Source organism: Pantherophis guttatus, chromosome 4 (assembly GCF_059756535.1).
Source record: "Pantherophis guttatus breed Tessera chromosome 4, ASM5975653v1, whole genome shotgun sequence".
Lineage (NCBI taxonomy): Eukaryota > Metazoa > Chordata > Lepidosauria > Squamata > Colubridae > Pantherophis > Pantherophis guttatus.
Genome location: NC_142066.1, coordinates 95,467,409 through 95,479,367, shown reverse-complemented (window position 1 = coordinate 95,479,367; position 11,959 = coordinate 95,467,409). Strand labels below are relative to the sequence as shown.

At 38.7% G+C, this 11,959-nt stretch overlaps 1 protein-coding gene across 4 annotated transcripts in view; it reads right to left on the bottom strand.

Annotated features, from left to right (window-relative positions):
• KIAA1143 (KIAA1143 ortholog) overlaps positions 1-11,959 on the bottom strand; it is a 191,175-nt gene that overhangs the window by 79,291 nt on the left and 99,925 nt on the right. Inside the window, exon 5 of one of the 4 annotated variants that reach the window (XM_060683620.2) lies at positions 11-2,502. The exons of 2 other annotated variants lie outside the window; for them this stretch is intronic. The gene's annotated coding sequence lies outside the window, so the exon portion shown is untranslated. Of the gene's footprint in view, positions 1-10; positions 2,503-11,959 lie in introns of those variants that run through there. One more of the 4 variants, XM_087894188.1, reaches the window with a different exon arrangement.

Genomic DNA, 11,959 nt, shown 5'->3' with positions numbered 1-11,959 from the left:
AGTTGTGAGATAAGACAAGAATATAGTTTATTTAATTATTTCTTTGCAAAGGTCCCCCCCAAAGTGAGGGAGCAATTACCATCCTTTCTCGCCGTCTTTTATACAATTTTCAGGTTACATCTTACAGGATACAAGCATGTCCCTTGAGTACAATTTCAGACTTTATATAATACATGAACACATGATATTCCCATTATGGAAAGTCCCCATAATTCCAGTACATAAAAATACCCTACTTAAAAATATTGCTTACACGTGTATATCAGCATAACAAGTAATATCAGCATATACGCACTTCCCTTTCTTAACGAGGTCAAGCCGACCTGGACATCTCAAGAACACAACTTCCTCTAAAAACACAGGAACCACACATCCTGTTCTCACACTCCTTAAACTGTCAGCTAAATTATATACTCAGGTTATACAGAGTAAAATAAGGCCTTAACATGATTTTAAAATGGAGTAACTTAGGCTATATTGTTTTACAGGAATAACCCTAATTTCTTTATTTCTCACACAGTCCTTCTTCACAAGTAAAATATTGGGCAACAACGGGATACATTTTGCGATTTCCCTTGTTTGATGTGTCAGTGGAGAGAGAAAATGGAATTACAGTTTTAAGATCATTGAGAACCAACTCAATAGAAAAAGGATACAAAACCTCAGTGACAATAGCTGATGATTTGGTTCTTCCACAAGACATCTTTTTTACAATTTCTGAATCATCAAAAATTTGCTTCATTAACTTAATACCGCAATCTTGAGCCAGGAAAGAAATATGGTGTTTGATCCCATGGTAAGTTTCAGCCATTTCAGCTACAGTCACTTTCTCACTGAAAGAGGAGTCTTTAACAATGAAAAACGAATTAATTCACTTGTTGCTGGAAGCTATTTTCTCCTTATCTAAATTATTTTTTGTGCTTGCATGCTGTGTGACAGCTTTTATACCATTATTTTCAATTGTAAACAATTTCTGACACAATTTACAGTAGGCTGTCATATTTGTTCTGTCGGTTTCGTTGTTGGTAATCCATGCAAAAGTAGCTTCCCAGTCTTTGGTGTATTTGCACACTCCTCTCTTTCGTTTTAAAGAATTCAAAATCTCGCCACTGTCACTCTCATAACTCGACACCATTTTAGGTCAGTCGACACAAGCTACAATACATTTTAAAAATGTGAACTGTACATAATTTTATAATATATTTTTATTTTAATCTCATCATTAATTTTTTCGGAGAATCGAGTTCAATGGATATTCGATCTTTGTCTGATTTTAACTTATGAAAAAAAAGACAAAACACGATTCTCTTATCCTTATTCTCTTAGACCATACAGTTTTAGATTACGTACCATTTCATCATAAAGCTTTTGAATAAAAAAAATGTCCACTATTTTGTGAAAAAAAAATAGTGAACATAATGTGAAAAAAGTGGACTGTCCACTCAAATAGTGGACATCTGGCAACCCTAGTTTCAGGTTTGTTGATCATATGTTTCAAGGCAAAAAATTTTCAGAACCTCAACAAGTTTCTTTTGCAGGTATAATTTATCCTACAGTATAATTTATCCTAAAGTAAAATTTATCCTTTTGCTTGTCAATTCTAATAAAACCATTCAAAATCTTAACATAGCCCTTTTTGTAAATCCAGTAAAAAAATAATATCCAAACAATTTCCTGATTAACAAGCTGTTTTAAGTACTTAAAACATACTTGTTATGGGAGTGTTTTTGAAACAAGAAAAAATGTTTGGTTTGAGTTTGAGAAACAGAATGGTTTCAAGCTGGGAACTGGAAACATTTCCAAAATGCTCAAAACATCTGCCTTTAATTCAGAACAGTGCATTTGGACTTAAAATAGGATATTTCACATTAGAAAGATTTACATATGAACTTGTTGCATATTCTTATTATTGAAAAATTATAGAGTTTTCCATCTTTAGTACAGACTTGAATAATATAAACTCAAACAATTTTTCAGAACTATTATCAAAATATCAAGTTTCAATTACCCACAGCAGAAATGTGAGCTTGGAAGTTTTTATAGGAGATATGTCTCTGTTTTCCATCTAGTGCAGTCATCACCTGGCCCAAGCAAAAAAAAAAGAGTGAATAGATATGCATCACTGTTGAGCCTTCCAGTTTGGCGTCATGGCAATATGGTTGAGGGAAAGTGGGGCTCTGCTTTCCGTGATTGGTTTCTTTCTGCCAGGGGCCCCCAGGGGGCTGAAAAATTGCCCCTTAGAGGTGACGATAAAGGTGGAAACTCTGTTGATCACAAGTAGATGGCAGTCAGCTCGTTTGATCTGGGGGAAGCCTTCCAAAGTGACAGGAGAAAGGTGAGCCACGGCTGTGTGAGCAACCTGAAGCCATCAACAACCAGAGAAGAAAGCTGTCTGTTCTGCTGAAGTGCTAATTAACAGAACATTAACATCACGCTTTGAAGCTGGGCGAGACTGTTTTTTCTCTACCTCTTTGAACTGTATTTCCTGGAACAGACAGATCCCTACAAGAAAAGAAAAAATCCCCTAAACATGACTGGAGAAAGGGGAAATTACACCCCCTTTCACCAGAGGGAAAAAAGCAGCAGCAAAACTACCATGTTTCCCCAAAAATAAGACCCTGTTTTATATTTTTTTGAACCCTGAAATAAGTGCTTGGCCTTATTGCCACGTGCTCAAAAGCCCGATTGGGCTTATTATCAGGGGATGTCTTATTTTGGGGAAAACAGAGTATCGGGGACTTGGAATAAAGAAGGTAAATATAAAACCAGAATTAACATTAAAAAACATTATATGGCAAACATTGATGACTGCTAAATGGCTTTTGAGAGCACAGATGGATGAGAATAACTAATTAAAGAACATTAAAGAACTTTATTTGTGTTTTAAATCCCCAAAGAACTAACTGAGGGGAAAGTTATACCCAGTGGCAAAAAGGAGAAAAAGCTTTTGAAATGTGTTAAATTTAAATGAAAGACCTGGCTTGGAGACCAGTCATAAATATTTGGTTAGAACTGCTGATGTCCTTGAAGTCGGGAAATTATCTAATTGGCAAGGAACATCTGGCAATAGAGAAAATAAGAGGCTTTGCTGCTTATTATCTGGTGGGACTTACAATTAAACCCTGCTGGTTATTGTGGATTACAAATATCGATTGATTTAGATTCACTGACTGGACAAGACCAGCCGGCTATTTTGGATTTGGATTTTGGATTACAAACATTGGTTGAACTGCAATTTTGACTGATAGACTAGAATTATAAACTTTACCTCTTTCTGGTGGACCTAACTATTGGAACCTACTAGATTATAAAGGTTATAGATAAATGAAAGATCATAAAAATTGTAAAATTTAATGTTAAATCTAAATTGTCTATTGATATATTGAATAAACTTTGCTATATTAGATAATATTAATATTTTTTTCTTTTTTTCTTTTGGGAATATACTAGCTTGACAATAGAGCAACTGGAGGGTGGGAATAAAAATGAGTGCTCCAAATCTTACCAAAATTGGTAAAAAGCCTTCTTCTTCAGCATCCCCTTCTGGGGCTCCTAGCCATATACACCAGAGATCTATAGATTCAATGCTTCAAAAAGAAAAATCTAACAATTTTCAAAAATAAATGCAAAAAATGTTACAGATGATCCAAGAAGCAATTGTCTCACATAAAGAAGATACAAGAAAGAATCATGATGTGATAAAAAGTAACCAATATAAAATGGAAGAAAAAATGGACAAAATAAATGAACAGGTCTTTAATATAAACTCCCAGCTACAAAATTTTCAACAAAATATTACAAAGAATGAACAAAGAATTCAGAAAATGGAAGGAAAATCAGAAGAAATGGAAGAAAGATGGAAGAAATAAAAGAAGAAAACCAAAGATTGGCAGAGGCAAATAAAAATTTAAAAGATGCAGTGGCAACATTAGAAATTGAGAAAAACACATATATATTAAGATTTCAAAGACAAGGAGGACGATCTAACAGAACTGGTTACAAACCTGCCTGGCTGAAGCACTGGAAACTGAGAAAGATGAGATAGAAGAGATCAATCAAATTTACATAGTCAACTCAAGCTACGCAAGAAGAAGTGCCTAGGGAGGTTCATGTTAGATTTGTGAAGAGAACAATAAGGGATGAAATATTAAAAAGAGTGAGGGAAGAACCACTACAATACAGAAAAAAAGGTGATTATGGTCTTGAAACAGATCCTTTTCAATGCTTGACTACAAAACTAAATGAAAAAGGAATAAATTTTAGATGGCTGGTTCCGGAGGGGATCCTAATTAATTGGAACTCTAGAAAATATAGATTGGATTCTATCTTTAAGGCAGCAGATTTCTATGAGAGACATGCAAGCATTTTCGAAGGAAAAACACAAGGTGCACAAGCAGACAAAGAATTTTAAAAACATAGAGAAATAGCACCAGAAGAGACAGTGACACAAAGCGAAGAAGATAAAGAGAAAGAAAATATAGACCAAGAAGAAAAGGGACCAATAAAAGAACAAAGACAAAAAAGAACTACTAGGAAACCAAACCCTAAATATAACTAAGTAAGATGGAGACCTGGTGGCTCAGTGGCTAAGACGCTGAGCTTGTCGATCAGAAGGTCGGCAGTTTAGTGGTTCGAATCCCTAGCGCCGCAAAATGGAGTGAACTCCTGTTACTTGTCCCAGCTTCTGCCAACCTAGCAGTTCGAAAGCATGTAAAAAATGCAAGTAGAAAAATAGGGACCACTTTGATGGGAAGGTAACAGTGCTTCGTGTGCCTTCAGCATTTAGTCATGCTAGCCACATGACCACGGAGATAGATACAGAGATGAGCACTGGCCCTAGAGCTGGAAACGACTAGCATGCATGTGCAGGGGAACCTTACCTAAAATGGAGAGAGGAAATGGGTGTAAGGATCGCCTCTCCTTCCAACTTAAGAAAGTACGAACTCTTGAAATGTGGTTGTTCAAAAGGATTCTTTTATTAAGCAGAAGTGAAAGCCATCCAGCTAAAGCACAATCTGAATGCCCTTAGGCAAAGCAGTAGGATTAAAGTGGTAGAGACCCTTCCCTTTAAGTCAGAATGCAGATTTTAGCCAATACACAAGTGTGAAGATGTTTTCTTTACTATTTCCTTTGAGAACCCGAACAAACATGCATTCCCACTACTACCCTTTAAAGTGAGACAACCCACATGGCTATCATATAAATTCCTGCAGGTAAAGGGAATCTCAGGCCTCCTTGGCACCAGGATATAGGTTGTAAAATATCTGATGACACAGACCATGCTAGTAATTTGAATCCAAGTCTCCCCCTTCCTCCACTTGAATGGCAGTGTCACTTTTAGGGATCTGACATGCTACCCTCCTTAGAAAACAAAAGGGTCCACCTGTAAAAAAAAAACAAATATACACAAGATTTCATGATAGTATATCAACAAGGTTTGTTAGGGTATTGGGAGTGAAATTTTCCCAGTAAGATTGGAGCCCTAACATGGTGTTTAGCGACCCATTCATTGTGTGCTGATGGTAAATGTTTCCAAGCAACTAAGTATTGGACTTTCCTTTTGTGGATCCTAGAGTCAAGGATTTCCTTGATTTCAAAGTGTTGTTCACCTTCAATCATGATGGGAACAGGTGGTGTAGATGCAGGTGGTCTGAGGGATGAGATTATTTCTCGTTTGAGTAAACTAATGTGGAATACTGGATGGACTTGCCTGAATGTCTTTGGAAGGAGTAGTTCAACTGCTACTGGATTGATGATTCTAATGATGGGGAAAGGTCCAATGAACTTTGGCCCTAGTTTTTTCGATGGTTGTAATGATTTCAGGAATTTTGTAGATAAGTATACTCTGTCTCCAACAGGAAAAGGTTTGGGTTCCATCCTTTTCTTGTCAGCTTGAATCTTAAAAGCTTCTCTAGCTTCCTGTAAGGCTAATCTAACCACTGGCCATGTGTTTTGCAAATTATCCATCCACTCCTTAAGTGAGGGGATGGTGGGTTCTTTCGTGGGTAGTGTCACTGCATTTTTTGTATTTGTCAGCTGTGCTTCCATTCTGAGACTTACGGTAGACTGATTTGACTCTTATCTCAGAATGCCACCGCGCATGTTCCCATTCCTTCTTTCACATTCTTTCACTTTCTTCTAACTTTTCTTTGTTCGCCTGCCATGAGGTCCGGCAGGAACGCTGCCAAGATGTAATTAATTAGCTAGTAAGATGTTTTTACTTTCTTTATAATAAAATGTGTTTATTAGAATATATTTCGGTTTTATTTTCTTAAAGTATACTTCAAGGAAAGGTCACGATCCATTCTCTAATCAAGGTGCAATTACCCAAAAGCAGAATGGGATTAATTGCCACCCTGACACGTGGTAGCAGAGGTTGGCTTGGGTTGATTTATGGCTTTTTCCTTGCTTGTTACTTTTGATGATAAGCGCATAGGCAATTAGTTTTTAGCTACTGAGGTACGCTAATTATTTTTTTGCAAATATGCCGAAAAAGAAGAAAAAGGGCAAAATGAAACTCAGACTCTATTAATGATTTAAATCTCTCCTACGAAGAAGAGGCAGAAAGGAGGTTTTCAAATTTCCAGCTGCTCGCCTCAGCCACCTGGCTAGAGGGAGCCGTGGGAGTAGAAGAAATGGACGAAATGCTCTTACAAAGGCTTCAGGAGGAAGATAACAGAAAAGCTGCTTTTGAAGGCAATGTGCTGCAACTGAGGTCAGTGACATCTCCTTCTGAATATGCATGGTCTCAAACAGTCCTCCCAGAACCTTCTGAATTTGAAACGCTTGGTGTAAGGCCAAAGTTTTCACAAACTGCCAAGCATTTTTCCTCCCACGCAGAGAGAGAAGTAATCTATTATTCTCCTCAAAGGTCTGAGCTCTCCCTGGATGAGCAAACTATAAAAGCCTATCATGACCATATAAAATTTTTTGAATATGAGCTATTCCAGGCAAAAATGGCTTTCTTTATGGTTGAGCAAGATAAGAGAGAGTCTCATGCTTTTAAAATTCCTGAAACCACCATCTTAGCTTCTTCTTTGAAGCCTAAGACACACACCCCTAGAGGATATTGTGTCAGGCAAATCAGAACAGAGAGCTGTACTCATGTCACATTTGCCTCGTGATCTGGTGTCTCCTTGAATTACACATGCCATGAAGGCGGAAAAATTATCTGAGCTGCCCGAAACTAAATTTGCAGCACCATCTGCTGGTGAAAGTAATTTACTAGAGAAAGCTGACATGCATTGCAATTTGAGAGAGCAATTATAATTGTTGCAGCAGACTTTATCAGAGATGTCCTTAATTCACTCAGATATTCAGACTGCAATGCCACAAGTGTCTCCACAGGCTCAATTTTCAGCACCCCCTGGTAGTGCTGGTGTCTTTTTAGATGGAGCACAACAATGCTTAATGCAGCAAAGGCAAATGACTGCGTCTCCAGCAGGCCATGTTAATATTGCAGCTCAAATGCAACAGCTCCAAGCTCAAGCACAATGGCAGCTGGAGCACAGCAGATTCCAATGCAGCAGCCGCAGCCACAAGTGCACGCACAAGTGCCTCCAGCTGTGCAACCAGGACCATTTGTTGGTCCACAACAAGCACAGCAAATACCACAGGTATTTTTACCGACACAGCCAGCATACCAAATGTATGTTCCTCAACAGGTCTTTTCTGTTGCTCCACTAGCTGGTGAGTCAAAATTAAAGATGTCAGGACAGAATTATAAGGCCTGGGTCAGTGAGATTGGATTGTTACTTTGCAGAGAAGGTACTCGCTGTATGGTTTTTAATCCTCCTGCTCAGCCATGGACTCCTGCAATAAGAGACTTAGAGACTAAAGCTTGCACATCATTATTGATTCCATGGATACTGAACTGCAGGTCATCTTTCCACCTGATGCAACAGCCCAACAAATTTGGGCTCAATTGGAAAATTGCTACAGGCCTGTTTCAATTGAATCTTCATGTTTACTGAAGTTCCATATCTGAGTTCCATGGTTCGAGATTGAAACCTGGTGAACAAATTGGAGGACATTTGACCAAACTGAAAGGAATCAGAAGAGAATTGAGAGAAAGAGGCTATCTTATTGATGATATTCAAATGATCAGCATTATTATTAACTCATTGAATTGTGAATGGAAAGATGCCATTACAAAGATTAATCTAGTGCCTATTGCTCAACGCACAGTGGATCATATATGCAGACTTTTAATTGAAGAAGAAGCACTCATGTTAGCTACTCCACATTTGAGAGGACCACCCACATCAAGAGCTCCAGCGAGGTGTCCCTTCCGAGGAAGAGCCTACGTTCCAAGGATGCCAAGATGCTACATCTGTAATTGTGTGGGACATGCCACCCGGGATTGTCCCCAACAAGTTCCAGCTCCCGCCTCGTACCAGCCCAGAGGAACAGATTCCAGAGGAGGCAGAGGCAGAGGCAGAAGACAAGGTCATCGTGGTCCCAGACGTGATCCACAAACTCCACTCGCCAATTGGCATTAACCAACGATCCACAACCTCATCCAGAGTACGACAGACGACTCCTGTGGACTTTGGACAGTGGTGCAGCGTTGCATGTTACTTACAGAAAGGAACTTTTCACAGAGCTGCACGAGCCTGAACCTGAACTACGCGAACTTTATTCTTTTTCCAATCATCCTTGTCAGGTCAAAGGAAAAGGAACTATTTATGTTGAAGAGCTCGATGCATTCATTCCTGATGTTTATTACATACCAACAGCAACTAGTAATTTGCTTAGTCAAAGTCACTTGTCTAGAATGTTAAAATTCCAGGTTCACCACCTTGAAAAAGCAAGTTACATAGTTAAAGATGGAGATATTGTTGCTGAAACCATGTTAATTGGTGGTGTTTATTACTTAAAGCCAAAGCCTAAACCGCAAACACAGGCAAATATGCAAGCTCCAAAAAGGGAGAGCACAGGCCCAGAGAGTGATGTTCCAGAGAGAGATCCTGTTGCTACTCCAAAGGCTTCTAAAGCCAACAAAAAGAAAATTAGGAAACAGGTTGCTCAGAGCAAGCCTGAGGTTCCTCATAAAACTGTTAATGTTGAGAATTCACTAACTGGTAAACCTTTGCATTCCAGGTGTATCCATAAATGGCATAGAAGATTGGGGCATGCCAGTTTCTGTGTTCTTAGGAAGATGCTGGAGTTCACAAAAGGTTTGGATCTAAAGGGATGTAAGGTGTTTTTGGATTGTGCTGTCTGCAAGAAAGCCAAATCCAAAGCAGCAGCCATTCCCAAACGCGCTACACGCCTGTCAACACGCATTTTTGATTTGGTTCACACTGACATAGTTGGTCCTTTTCCGGCAACACTTGGTGGTAGAAAATATTTTCTAACAATTGTTGATAATTACTCTAGATATGGATATATATATCCTAAGAAAGAAAAATCTGAGACCTTTCAGATCTTTAAAGACTTTGCTGCTCTTGTTTCTACCCAACACCAAGTTCGCATCGCCAGAATCCAGAGTCATCGTGGTGCTGAATTCATGTCTCAGCGTTTCCAGGACTGGATGCGTAAGAATGGAATTCTTCATCAGACGTTGGCTCCTTACACACCGGCTCATAACAGAGTCGCAGAACAACGACAAAGGGTCCTGCAAACCATGATGTGTTGTCTCCTAGAAGACGCCAACCTTAGCAACCCATACTGGGGTGAAGCTATCAAATATGCAAATTACATTGTCAACCGTACTTGGAGTAGTGTAATAAATCAGACTCCTTTCTTCATGTTGTATGGGTACAAGCCCAATCTCAAAAACATCCATATTTTTGGTTCATATGCTATGGTGAACATTCCTTTACCTCAAAGAAGGAAAGGAGGTCCAGCAGCAAAGAGACTGAGATTTATGGGTATTGATGATAACTCAAAATGGAGCAAATTTATAGACTCCAAACATGTGATTGTGATTTCCCAATCTGCTAATTTTGAGGAAGATGTTGACTGGTCCAGGATTCATTCCAATGATCCTGGAGTTTATTTTCCTAGAGATGATACTGCTGATGCCGCACAGCCTGATGATCAAGATTCACGGGCAAATGTTCCAGCCACTAGTTCTTCTCAACCTGATGTTCCGTCTTCGCAAGCCGCGGATGTTGACGCTAGCGACAAATGTGAGGACGAGGACAAAGCAGAAGAATGGACTGTTGTTCCAAGACGTTCCAAGAGGGCCACAAAAGGAATCCCTCCACAACGATATTCATGGCAACTGATAAAAACACCCTTGCCTTTGATTTGCAATGTTACACTTCCACCTGATATGTTCACACAAATCAAGCATCTTCCTGATTCAGAGCAAGACAAATGGTATGAGGCAATGCAGGTTGAAATAGACAGTCTAAAGAAACTTAAGGTGTTTACACCTGCAAAACCTCCAACAAACAAAAGGGTCATTGGCACTCAATGGGTTTACAGAATCAAAAAGAAGCCAAATGGTGAATCTCTGTACAAGACCAGACTTGTAGCTCAGGGTTTCGCTCAGCGTTATCCTGAGGACTACACAAATACTTACTCACCGACAGTCCGGACTGAGAGTGTAAAAATTGCTTTAGCAACTGCAACTATCCTTGGTTTAGAAATTTTCCAGTTTGATGTTGACATGGCTTATCTACATGCTGACCTAGATGAAGAGATCTACGTGAAAGGTCCTCCAGGGTTCCGACAGCAAGAAGCGGATACCTGGTTTCTAAACAAAAGTCTTTATGGTCTGAAACAATCTGGTTTAATGTGGTACTTATGTCTTACTGACAAACTAAATTCAATGGGCTTTATTAAGTCCGAAACTGATGAGTGCGTGTTCACAAAAAGATCTAACAATGCATATGAGATAGTTCTTGTTTATGTTGATGATATTGTTTATATTGGTCCAAATAAGAAAATGGGTGAAATTTTTGCCAAAGCTTTGCAGAGATACTTTACATTGAAATCATTAGGTCATATTAGCACTTATTTAGGTGTTCAGATTGAAAAAACACAGAAGGGGTTTAGTCTTTCACAAGAAGATAAAATTGAACAAATTTTGCATCATTGCAACATGAAGGATGCTAACACAACAAAGACACCCATGCAAACAGATTTTCACAACTTAACACATGAAGCAAGTCCTGAGTTCGAGAATCAAACACTTTATCGTTCAGTTATTGGGTCTCTCTTGTACATTAGTAGTTGGGCCAGACCCGACATTGCACATAGTGTTAATCTCCTATCTCGACACGTAGGTAAGGCAAAACAGTTTTATTGGACATGTGTTAAGAAATTATTGAAATACCTAAAGCACACTAAACATATTAAGTTATTGTTAGAACCAACACATACTGATTATGCAGAATTATGTTGTTATGCAAATTCTGATTGGGCGAGTGATAAGAAATCACGTAAAAGTACTTCAGGTTATATGATGTTCTTAAATGGATGTCCTGTTTATTGGCAAGTGCGTAAACTGAATTTTGTTTCTTGTTCATCTACAGAAGCTGAATATGCTTGTGTTTCAGATGCATGTAATTCTCTAACATGGTTTGATGCTTTAGTCACGGATATCTGGACACATCCGATCAAACCGATTACCGTGATGGAAGACAATGAATTGGTGGTTTATATTTCTGAATCACATTTCACAGGTTCTAGGTCCAGACACATTGACATCCGTTATCAAAACATAAAACAATTAGTGAAACAAGGTTTTATTAAATTGCAGTATGTATCTACACATGATCGAATTGCTGATATGCTCAACAAACCGCTTCCAGCAGCTCACCATGAGTATCTGCGTAAGAAGATGTGCCTTATCTGATGATGTACTGATGTCCACTCAACTGACAAAAGAAGGGGATTATCACTGCATTTTTTGTATTTGTCAGCTGTGCTTCCATTCTGAGATTTATGGTAGACTGATTTGACTCTTATCTCAGAATGCCACCGCGCATGTCCACATTCCTTC